Genomic DNA, 12346 nt, shown 5'->3' with positions numbered 1-12346 from the left:
GAAACGCCTGTCTAAAAACATCTCCCTTCCAGGATGACACAGAGCCACACACCCCATCTCCCCAGCTGAACTCCCACCGTTAGAGCCACTTGGCTTCAGCCACACGCCTTCCTCCCAGAGCCATTGTTAAAACCCCTCTGTGAACCCCAGCATCCTTTCCTGTTAACACACTGATGATTAGTTTATCATCAGATTACAGGAGCTCAGGACTTGGACCCAGTGAATTTTGTTTGAGAGCTGATGGGTAAGGTTGGGAGTATGAGAGTGAATCATGAGGTGTTAGATGTGGCAGTAACTTTAGAAGCTGTATTGGCCGATGCCAGCATTCTACAGGTGAGGAAACATATTCAGGTGCCAAAGCTGTGACATCTCGATTTTTAGGGTGGCTAATCACCCCAGTTTGCCGGGGACTGAGGAGTTTCCTGGCAGGTGTGACTTTCAGTGCTTGGCCTGGGAAAGTCTAAGATAAACCAGGACTAGCTGGCCACTTTGGTTCTTTGGAGCTTCAAACTCTCCTGCCTCTCTGGACTGGAGCCTTGAGCAGGCCTTGCAGCGACAGCTTCAGAGAGGCTCGGTACAGCGCAAAAACTCCAGATGGGAAGATGACCGCAAACACAAGCTTACATGGCACAGTTTAACCAAGGCTAGTCCCCGAGTGGTCAGGTCAGTCTCTAGGCATGAACACGGATGCCACAAGGGAGGAGCAGCCTTATGACTGAACCCCGAGCCTCTGGGGCCACAGCATTTGGGAATGCTGGTTGGATCAAGTCAGTCTGAAAATGAGGCTGAGGTCTGGTTTATTCACTTCATAGAAGAGCTGCAGCCATGCCGTTCATGGGGCCTGCAAGGGGAGGGCTGCTGCTGTTTGTCTGCTCTGGGCAGCTGCAGGGAGGAAGAAATGGAGAAGTGCTCAGGCAGGGAGAAGTGTCAGCAGGGTGCCCCATGCTACCATTGCTTCCTTTTTCAGAAGTTTTGTCATTCAGAGGTTTTGAATCCTGCAATAAGTAGTCATTCTTGGCTAACCTTGGACTTTTTCCCTCATATGTCATGCACCTAATTTTTAAATATTTCTTGGTTTTACTTCTCCTCCTGGTCTATTTTGTCCCCAGCCCTCAGTTGCTTGGCAGTTGTCTTCCCCACCAGGCCTCCTGCTTTCTGTTCTGCCGGGACCCAGCCTCTAGTTCATGCCCTAAATATGGGGGTGAGTATGTGTTGAATAGAGAAGGGATGGAAAGGGGGAAACAAGGGAGAAACAGTGCAAAGATCCTAGTCAGGCAAAACTGTGAGACAATACAAGTCCTCTTTAATATTCTCTTCTCCACGTGCATTCCTTGAAGCTACACCCCCATGCGCCCACTCGCACATGCCTGCTGGAATCTAAATTTGTCCTGATCCTCCCTTGTTCTCAACCACTCATGAAATGTCCTTCTTAGTGCCCAAATAACAAATATATTGATGGGGTAAACGAATTACTTTTACTGGGAATTGAAGTCAGAGGTAAAGACCTCAAAAGTAAATCTTAACTGTGACCTGTACAGTTAATATTCCTTCTAGGTCGTCTTAACACTTCAGTGAACCTAATTCCAGTGGAGGGATTTGAAATTGGGGGAGGAGGCGGGCAGCATAGTGGAGGATTATTTTGGGAAGAGTTCTGTGGTAAGTGTTGCCAGATTTAGCAAAGAAAAATTCAGAATGTCCGGTTAAATTTGAATTCCACATAAACAATAGATAATTTTTTAGTATAAGGGTGTCCCTTGCAATATTTGTGATATACTAAAAATCATTCGTTGTGTATCTGAAATTCAAATTCAGCTCAGTGTCCTGTATTTTATCTGGCAACCCTGTGACCCATGAGGTCTCCCAAAAATATAGCCTGTGCAGTAGAAGGCCAGGATTGCTGCGGAGTTTGGAACACTTTGCAGATGTCTGGCGGAAGGGAACCAGTCCATCTCAGAGTGCAACACGTGGTACAGTCAGGTGACTCTCTGCCCTCAAAGCCAAGCCTGCTGATGCATGGGGGCATCTGAAGTAGGCCTGAACCGAAAACCCCTGGAGACTGGCCAAGGTGCCAGTGAAAAGGGAGTGTTCTACTGGATCCTTCCCAGAAGATACAGTGTCTGGTTCCGGTGCTGACAACTAACCCATCTGATATCCGTCGCACTAAAACATTATTTTTAGATCTGAGGAAGGAGTGGCAGGGTTTTAAAAATAAGGTACTAGATGTAGGGAGAACTGCAATCAAGAAGCTCCATCCTGACCGGGAATGCAGGCCATGGGCCTGCCAGCAAGAGACCTAGAAAAGGTCAGTACTGGCAGTTTTCCACATAAAAATGCCTAAGACTGAGACCCCACACTTTCCTTATAAACAAAGGTGATGCTACTAGCTTCAAGAAAACTGCTTTTACCACCTATAATAATCTTTTTTTTTTTTTCAACTAATGAAGAGAGAGGCTGTTTCGTTTTCTGGTTTTGACTTCTGCACTGGATCTACCTTCAGTCCTTCTTCTCTACCCTGCTGTGTGTTCTGGGAAGCTGACCCTTAGGGATCCCTTCTCCACTGTCTTCTGGTTAGAATGAGGCAAAAGGAGACATCAGCAAGAGATTGGAAGTTGTGAGGACAGATAAGGCAGAAGAATAGCTTTAGGGGCGCTTTGGTGGCTCAGTTAGGCGTTAGGCGAGTGCGGGGAGGGGCAGAGGGAGAGGATTCTCATGCATACTCTCGTTCTCTCAAATAAATCTTTTTAAGAAATTTTAGCACAGCCTCAATAAAAATATCAGTTTTTATTCTTTATGAACTTGACAAAATAATCCTCAAATTTATATTGGGGACAGGAGGAGAATAGCCAGGGAAGTTCTGAAAAGAGAAGAAATATGTACTTCTGTGTGTGGCAGAAGGTGAAATGGTTGGCCCTACTAGATATCAAAACACATTATAAAGCCTCAGTAAGTTAAACAATATAGAATTAGTCCATAAATGAGCATACAGATGAATGGAACAGATGAGAATGTTCTGATATAGACCCAAAGAGATGCTGGAATTAGTATGCAATTAAGGTGACATTGCTAATCACCAGGGAAAAGAGACTATTCAGTAAATAGCATTGGTGAAACTGAATAACCATCTGGAATAAAACTGGGCCCATTTTATACGCTATCCAGTAAAATACATTACAAGGATATCAGATAAGTATTTAAATGTTAAAAATTATAACTAAAATCACTAGAAGAGGGGTGCCTGGGTGGCTCAGTTGGTTAAGCGTCCAACTCTTGATTTCGGCTCAGGTCATGATCTCAGGGTTGTGAGATCAAGCCTTGGGTAGGCCTGGGTAGGGCTCCGTACTAGACGTGGAGCCTGCTTAAGATTCTCTCTCTCTCTCTCTCTCTCTCTCTCCTCCTTCCCCCACTGTTGTCTCTCTCAAATAAACAAATAAATAAAATAAAATCACTAGAAGAGGGGCACCTGGCTGGCTCAATTGGAAGAGCATGTGACTCTTGATCACAGGGTTGTGAGTTTGAGCCCCATGTTGGGTGTAGGGGTTGCTAAAAATAAACTTAAAAAAAGAATTTATGGTATTAAAAAAATAATAAAATCAGTAGAATAAAACTATGGGAGAATTTCTTTATAACCTTGGAAGGTCTTGGTAAATATGACTGAAAATCCAGAAGCCATTTAAAAATCGATAAAATTAATTACATTAAAATAGTTTCTTTTGGGAATAAGAAAAATCACCGTAATTAAAATTAAAAGACAAATGACAAACAGGGAAAAAGTATTTTCAACTCATATAACAAAGCACTAATATCCCTTATATATAAAGCACTACTAGAAATAAGTAAGACAAAAAGCTGACAACCCAAGAGAAAAATAGGCAATGGAAATGAATAAATAACCAAAGGGTTCTGGTACCAATTCCAACAAACAATTCTCAGACACCAGCTGGGTGTCCTACAATTTAACTCCGTTCTGACACTATTTACCCAGAGATAACCTCAGATCCCATAGGTTAAGGATTCAGTCATACAAGACTGCCAGCCCTCCACTTCAGATGCCAAAACAAGTCCAGGTTGTCACCTGTGCTTCTAAAGATGGGTTATAGATCAGAGGTTCCAACAACCCCCTTCTGGGGTTTGATTAATTTTCTAGACCAGCCCACAGAACTCAAAGAAACATTTTACTTCCTAGATTACCAGTCTATTAGAAAAGGATGTAACTCAGGTGTAGCCAGATGCAAGAGATGCATGGGGCAAGTATGAAGACAGTCAGAGTTTCCATCCTCTCTGAGAGCTCCACTCTCCCAGAATCTCCACGTGTTCGGGGCACCTGGGTGGCTTAGTTGTTAAGCGTCTCCCTTCGGCTCAGGGCGTGATCCCGGTGTTCTGGGATCGAGCCCCGCATTGGGCTCCTCCGCTGGAAGCCTGCTTCTTCCTCTCCCACTCCCCCTGCTTGTGTTCCCTTTCTCCCTGGCTGTCTCTATCTTTGTCAAATGAATAAATAAAATCTTTAAAAAAAAAAAAAAGAATCTCCACGTGTTCACAAACCTGGAAGCTCTCTGAGCCTTGAAAGTTTTTCTATGAAGACTTTATTACATGGGCATGATTGATTAGATCATTGGCCATTGGTGATTGAATGCAAAGTCCAGTTCCTCTCCCATCCCAGGAGGTCAGAGGGGTGTGACTGAAAGTCCCAAGCCTCTAATCAAAGGTTGGCTCCCCTGGCAACTAGCCCCCATCCTTAGTTACCTTCCCCAAGTCACCTCATTAACATAACAAAAGATATCTTTATTGTGACTCATCACCTAGGAAATTCTAAGAGTTTTAGGAGCTCTGCCAGAAACTTATGGAGACCAAATACGTATTTCTTATTATAAATCACAGAGTCACAACTCACAGAAAAGTTCATATATATATGAAGAGATATTCAACTTCACTCATAAGAGACATGCAAATTAAAGCTATGTTGATATATCATTTTTTATATATCAGATTTTCAGAACACTTAAAAGTTTCATTATCTTTATGGGATTGTAAATTGATACAACTCCATGGAGGGAAATTTGGCAAAATCCATCAATCTTACAAATACACATCTCCTTTAACACAACAATTCCTTATAATCAAATATATCCTATGAATATGTTTAACACATAAAATGACCTAGGTACAAGGTTAGTCATTGTAGCATTACTTGTAATAGCAAAATTGGAAACAACCCAGTGTCCATCAATATGAAACTGGTTAAGTTGGGGCACCTGGGTAGCACAGTCGTTAAGCGCCTGCCTTCTGCTCAGGGCGTGATCCCGGCGTTCCGGGATCGAGTCCCACATCAGGCTCCTCCGCTGGGAGCCTGCTTCTTCCTCTCCCACTCCCCTGCTGTGTTCCCTCTCTCGCTGGCTGTCTCTCTGTCACATAAATAAATAAAATCTTTAAAAATAAATAAATAAAAATATGAAACTGGTTAAGTAAATCATAATGCTTCTATATATTGGAATATTATGCAGCCATAAAAAGGTAGAAATTCACAAAAATATGCTGTACTGATATGTAACAATCTCCAAAACGCAATATAAACTATCTACAACCTTTTGTGTGAAAAAAAATAAAATCTATATGCATATAAGTATGTATAAATTACTCTGAAATGATAACCCAAGAAACCAGTAACAGTGGATTGGGAAGAAATCTAGTGAATGGGAGATAGGGAAGGGAGAGAAAATTTCACCTTTTATATTTTTTAAATATTTGAGTCATGGGTATATATTACTTATTCAAATATTAAAAATTGTAAAGGTGCTTCTGAAAAAAATCAAATGATACAGAAATGCCTAAGGTAGAAATTAAATATTCCCCTACCCCTAAACCTACCACTCAGAGGAAACCAATGCCAACAGACAGCTATTAATCTTCAGAGATTTAGTCACTGAGAAGGAGATAGGATACTTTTTTAAAAATCATGTATTAGGCAAGGGAAACACTATTTCTGAGTCTCTGAAATGTTGTTGTGGTGCTGCCAAAGACCCTTAGACCAAAGATGAGCAGTGGAAATAAATATTGACCTCCTTCTGCAGGCTCACCATGAGCTGCTGGGCTTACATAGCACATTCAATCCTATGTGAGTTTGGGTATATGTAAAATTAGAACTGGAATAATTCTGAATTAGGTAGCAATGTAAACGCGAATGGTAGAGGCCATAAGCTCTAATGGGCTAAGTATTATGTGGATGTGAAATGAAGACATTAACATTTCAGCAAATGAAAATGTTTAGTCTGAAAAGTCTTGGCAACGAAAGCACAGAATTCAGCCAGCAAAGGCTTCTAAATTACAAGCATAAAAGAGTTGCAAAGAACACTAAAAATTATTCCTAATTTTCCACTGTTGTTATTAAAAATTATTAAAAATATTTTCTAACTGGAATCTGACATTCCACCAGTGCAATGAAGCAAACATCACATTACGAAGACCCCCTCAAGATCATGTTCCTTTGACTCAGAAAATCCCTTGATGAGTAGTAAATGAATTTTTATAAGTAGCTATGAAAAAAACATATAGAGCCTCCCTGTCTCAAAATAAATATCAGGGTCTCTAGCCAAACCAGCAGTTGATATTTTTAATACATGTGCCTTATTACAACACAACAAAACAGTGTTTATACAATACACTCTCTTTCCTCTATTCTTATAAAAGTAGTGTGTTGATGTTGGAAGAAACTTTAGAAATCAACAAGTCTACTCATGTGAACATTCATTCATTTAACAAATGCTTCTCTAGTGCACCCATGTATCAGACAAAATAAAAAGCCATAGGATAAGAAGATGAGTAACAGTTTCTGGCCCTCGAGAAACTTCCCTAAACTAACTCCTTTATTTTTATTTTGAAGTATCTCTAGGTCTCTCGAGTTCAGACCAGTATTTCTTTTGATTATGCCAAACATCAAGCATTTACGAAAATAACTAAATCTAAAGGAATGGCAATTGCCTATTATTACTTCAATGCTGTTCGCATAGTAATTTTTTGGTTTTGGATTATCATTTCAGAGAGTCTACCTGCTCTTCATTTTCACAAGTAACTTTATATACATTATAACAGCTTCACAAAACTTTCATTTCACAGATAAGGAACCTGATGTCGGTGATATTCATCAACTTTCCCTGCATCACACAGCTAGTAAGTAAGTGAACCCAGCTCTGTCTGTCTCTAGTGCTTATGTTCTTTCTACCATAGTACCCAGCAGGATTCGTCAAAATGTAAGCTTTAGAAATTGTAACTAGTATAAATACTTTAAGAGTACACGATTGTCATTTTGGTTGTTAAATACTCCGCTGCTTCACAGAGAATTTCTTAGAGAAAAGCACACTGTAACTGTAAACAATGTATTTCCGAGTACCTTAATTTCAGTTCAAGAAGGCCATGAAATGACACTGGATAACTATTCGTTTTGGTCATTACAATACCCTGCATTAAAATGATCAATGTGTAAATGAAGTTAGTGTTTTTGCCAACATTATAGACCTTTACTTTTAATCCTCAAACCTTCCTATAAGCTTATCTTTTGTTCATTTGAACTGCTTAGCTCTGTCTTTTGAGTATCCATATCAAGTCTACTATATTTTTAAGTTACTACAATATTTTTACATTATATTATTATTGTTTTTAAAAAGGTATCTGATTTTTCTTCTTTTGGCCCCCCTGGTGTGACTCCCCTCCTAACACACGTGCTCCTCTACTTTTAAGCTTTCCAAGGAGCAAGACAATCGTTTTATAGTGAATTACTGATGCATAGCTTACTCAGAGCAGGGTTTGGGTTTTTGCAATCATGAAGGTGATCTACAGGAAAAGATAATCCGGCTAAAGTCCTGTGATGGAATCTGCCACTGATTGTCAGTTAGTTTTAAAGACCTTGGACCTTGGAATCAGACCATAAAATCTGAATCATGTTCCTTAGAGCGATGTTCTTCAAATTCACCTGTGAACGACTAGCAATCACATACAGGTTTTTAGGGGCCCTTATAATTTCTTTCTTTTTTTTCATGTATTTACAGATTTGGATCATTAGGAGAGGGTTGGTAAGCAGCAATCAAGAAAGACAAAAATGTGGAAATCTTTAATTTCAACATAAAAATTATAGTACAGTGTATATAGCTTTATTATATCCCAATAGCATGAAATTATGCTACACCCTTCAAAGTATATCATACACTTAAATGAGGTTCATGGCAAAAATAATGGTGTAGATTATAGTCCTTATGTTGTTAAATTATGCACAAATACTTAATTCATTGTGAATAAATTATTGTAAATAATAATTGGGTGGTATCTTGGGACCTAGGTTGGCCCAATGAAAAGGCAAATGTTTTGGAATGAGCTAAACCTAGGATTTCATGTGAACTCTGCCACGGAAGCTTGGCCAAGTTATTGAATCGAGTTGTGTGACCTTAACCAAGTTACTGTACCAGATTGAATTAAGCTTTATCACTTGTAAAATGGTTGTTGTGAGGATTAGTAATGACTGACAAAAGGTTTGAAAGTAGAGGCTCTTACAGAGTAGGTGCTCAATAAACTCAAGTCTCACCTGGGATACTTCACAAAGCACACACAATGATTTTTTATTAAATTGAATTGATTAAAAGGAAATTAAGTGTTGGTGTTATATGACCTTCCTCCTGGAATGGACAATTGAAATTGAAAGGACATATTTCCTGCTGACAATACGGTACTTACTTCCCCAGGAGACTAAAACAGATCAACTTTAGCAAGAAATGTCTCCATAATGTTCCCTTATGAAGAATTCTATAGTATACACAAAAACTTCCTGTATCTTATAAATAAGTATTGTCACAAAATATCTATTTATTCAGTGTTTAGTTCTTTGTTGTTATCGTTGTTAATAAATCTTCAGTGACTTGTCAGGGTAGTTAATAGATGATTTTAACCAATTTGGCTTCAATTGTTTATGGTAACAACTATGGTTTCAAAGAAGAGTCAAGGTGGTAAAAGAAACAGGTAATAGTTGTTGCTTCTCAACACAGTTCAGAAAGCATGAGTAAGTAGGTCCATCAATGCATGGTGCATGGAAGAAATTCTGAGATACCAGTAGAAAGTAAAAGCTTAGTATTTTGTAGTTTCTTTCTTTACAAACTCAAATTTGCATTAACATGCATATTTATATTTTCTGGAATTTTTGTGTCATTTAAATCAATAGTTAATGTTATTTTCTTCCCATAATTGCTCTTTGATTATCTAACAGCATAGTTTCTTTCTTTCTTTTTTTTTTTTTAGAGGGAGGGGAGAGGGTTAGAGGGAGAGGGAGAAAGAGAATCTTAAACTGGCTCCACACCCAGCATAGAGCTCTATCCACATGTGGGACTCAGTCTCACAACCTTGAGATAATGATCTGAGCCAAAATCAAGAGTCAGACATTTAACCTACTGAGCCACACAGGTGCCCCTAACAGCGAAGTTTATGACAATGAAGCATCGTATGGGGATGTATCCCTTCCTTTTAGTGAATGTATAGAAAATATTATATTATACGTTAAAACTGTTCTGCCATGAAAAGATAATCAACTTCTTTAGTCATTAGAGGATTTGAAATTAAATGCAAATTAAAACCACAATCACACACACAAATGACTATACCAAGTAGTCTTAGCAAGAATGTGGAGGAACTGAAGCTCTGATAGACTGGGGAGGGGCAGAGGGAGAAGAAGAGAGAGAATCTCAAGCAGACTCCCCAGTGAGCAGGGAGACTGACTGTGGGCTTGACTCTACAACCCTGAGATCATGACCTGAGCTGAAATCAAGAGTCAGATGCTTAACCAACTGAGCCACCCAGGTGCCCATAGCAGATTCTTATAAAGTTAAAACATACTCCTACCATATGACTTAGGCATTCTATCCTAGGTATTTACCCAAGAGAAATGAAATGGATACCCATACAAAGACTTGTATGTGAATGTCCAGCAGCTTTATTCATAGCTTAAAAAGGGAAACAACCTGGGGCATCTGGGTGGCTCAGTCAGTTAAGTGTCTGCCTTTGGCTCAGGTCATGATCCCAGGGTCCTAGGATTGAGCCCCATATCGGGCTCCCTGCTCATCAGGGAGCCTACTTCTCCCTCTCCGTCTGCGTGCCCCCTCTGCTTTCCACTCCACCTGCATGTGCTCTCTCTTTCTTTCTCTGTCAAATAAATAAATAAAATCTTAAAAAAAAATGGAAACAACCCAGTGTCTACCAACATGTGAATGAATAAACAAATTGTGGTATATCCACAGAGTGAATACTACTCAACAATAAAAAGCTATTAACTATTGATACATGCAAAAATATATGAACCTCAATTATGTGAAGTGAAAGAAGCCAGATTTTAAGAGTACAAATTGTATGATTCCATTTATAATATTCTAGAACATGTAAACTAATCCACAGTTCCAGAAAGTAGATCAATGGTTGCCTGGGAATGGAATGGGGACAAGGAGAAGCAGGCAAACTCTGGAAGTGATGGATGTATTTATCATATTGATTGTGTTGATGGCTTTACACATAAATATCAAAACTTATAAAATTATTGTATGTCAATTATACCTAAAACTGTTTTATTTTTTTAAGATTTATTATTTATTTGAGAGAGAGCATGTGAGTGGGGGGAGAAACAGAGAAAGAGAATCTCAAGCAGACTCCCCGCTGAGCACAGAGCCGAACTCAGGGCTCAGTGCCACAACTCATGAGATCACGACCTGAGCCAAAACCAAGAGTCAGTTGCTCAACCAACTAAGCCATCCAGGTGACCCCTAAAGCTGTTTTGGGGGAAAAAAAAAAAGCATTGTGTCAATTTTTCATAAAAACGAAGAGACGACCCGGACCCTGTGCCATTAGGTTGGCTAGATCCACTGCCTCTTTTCTGCAGCATCCACCACTTCCTGGCTGCGGGCAATGGTGATGTTTTATTACTGGATGGTAAGGGCCTTGAATTTAGAATCCATGTTAATTCATCTGGGTCTTCCCTCAAACCTCCAGCATGGTAACCCCCATCAACTGTTAATTTTTAAATGAATAAATTGCCTGGATACTTTTTGGCAAAACATTTCAGAAAACAGTTCTACCCAAATTCCCTAATTAACTCTTGCTGTTTTGTTTTGTTTTGTTTTGTTTTGTTTTGTTTTGTTTTTGACATCTAACAGAAGCAGCAAATCTTCATGCTTAAGGGCTTCAGTGCCAGGGACCTGCTCAGCTACTTACTAACTGCTTGGCCATAGATAAAAAATAGCTGCTCCAGGCCTCTGTTTCCTCATTTTTAGAGGAGGAAATAATATACCTATGTTGTTCGTTTTCTGATAGGATTAAATAAAATGATCCATGTAAAGTGCATGGCCCATAGTCAAAACTCAATTTTATTTTATTTTATTTTATTTTATTTTATTTTATTTTATTTTATTTTATTAAGATTTTATTTATTTATTTGAGAGAGAGACAGAGAGAGGACAACCAGGGGGAGGGACAAAAGGAGAAGGACAAGCAGACTCTCCACTGACTGCGCCTGATGTGGGACTTGATCCCAGGACCCCAAGATCATGACCTGAGCTGAAGTCAGACACTTAACTGACTGAGCCACCTAGGCATCCCTCAAAGCTCAATTTTTAAAAGGTGACTGAATTCATACATTTACCATCACAAACTTTTTTAAAGTTTATGAACCCCAAAGACTGAAATATTTTATCTTTCATCAGAAGAAAGAAATGTGATAGGGGCACCTGGGTGGCTCAGTTGGTTAACCATCGGACTCATGATTTCAGCTCAGGTTGTGATCTCACAGTTATGAGATTGAGCCCTGCATGGTCCATGCTCAGCGTGGAGTCTGCTTGAGAGTCTCCCTCTCCCTCTACCCCTCTCCCTGCTCTCTCTCTCTCACAAATAAATAAATAAATAAATAAAAGCTTTAAAAGACAACAACCAAAAGAAAAAAAGAAAACGAAAAGAAAAGAAAAGAAAGAACTGTGATTAACAGTTACCTAAACCTTACCAGGAAAGATAGCTTTAAACTGGCAGCAAAGTTACTGCATATTAGGCTTTTTAGAAGCAAACAACCAGAGGAATTTAATTTATTGGAAGAAGTGCAAGGATTATAATAGCTTATTGTCACTACATTTTATACCAATGCTCTTAGATCTTTTCATTAAGACAGAAAAATAAAAACCCTACCATTAAGTAGAGAGGCTGAAGTTGCAAATGGTCCATTTAGTTTTTTCCTGCCCTTCACTTTGAGGTTCTTACATGTAGAAATCCTGTTCTCATATTTGTTTGCAAGTTTTCTCTCTAGTGAAAAATACTTTATCATTCTGTCCATGGGGAATTAATT

The sequence above is a fragment of the Ailuropoda melanoleuca genome, chromosome 2 (assembly GCF_002007445.2).
Source record: "Ailuropoda melanoleuca isolate Jingjing chromosome 2, ASM200744v2, whole genome shotgun sequence".
Taxonomy (NCBI): Eukaryota; Metazoa; Chordata; class Mammalia; order Carnivora; family Ursidae; genus Ailuropoda; species Ailuropoda melanoleuca.
This window is presented reverse-complemented; position numbering follows the sequence as displayed.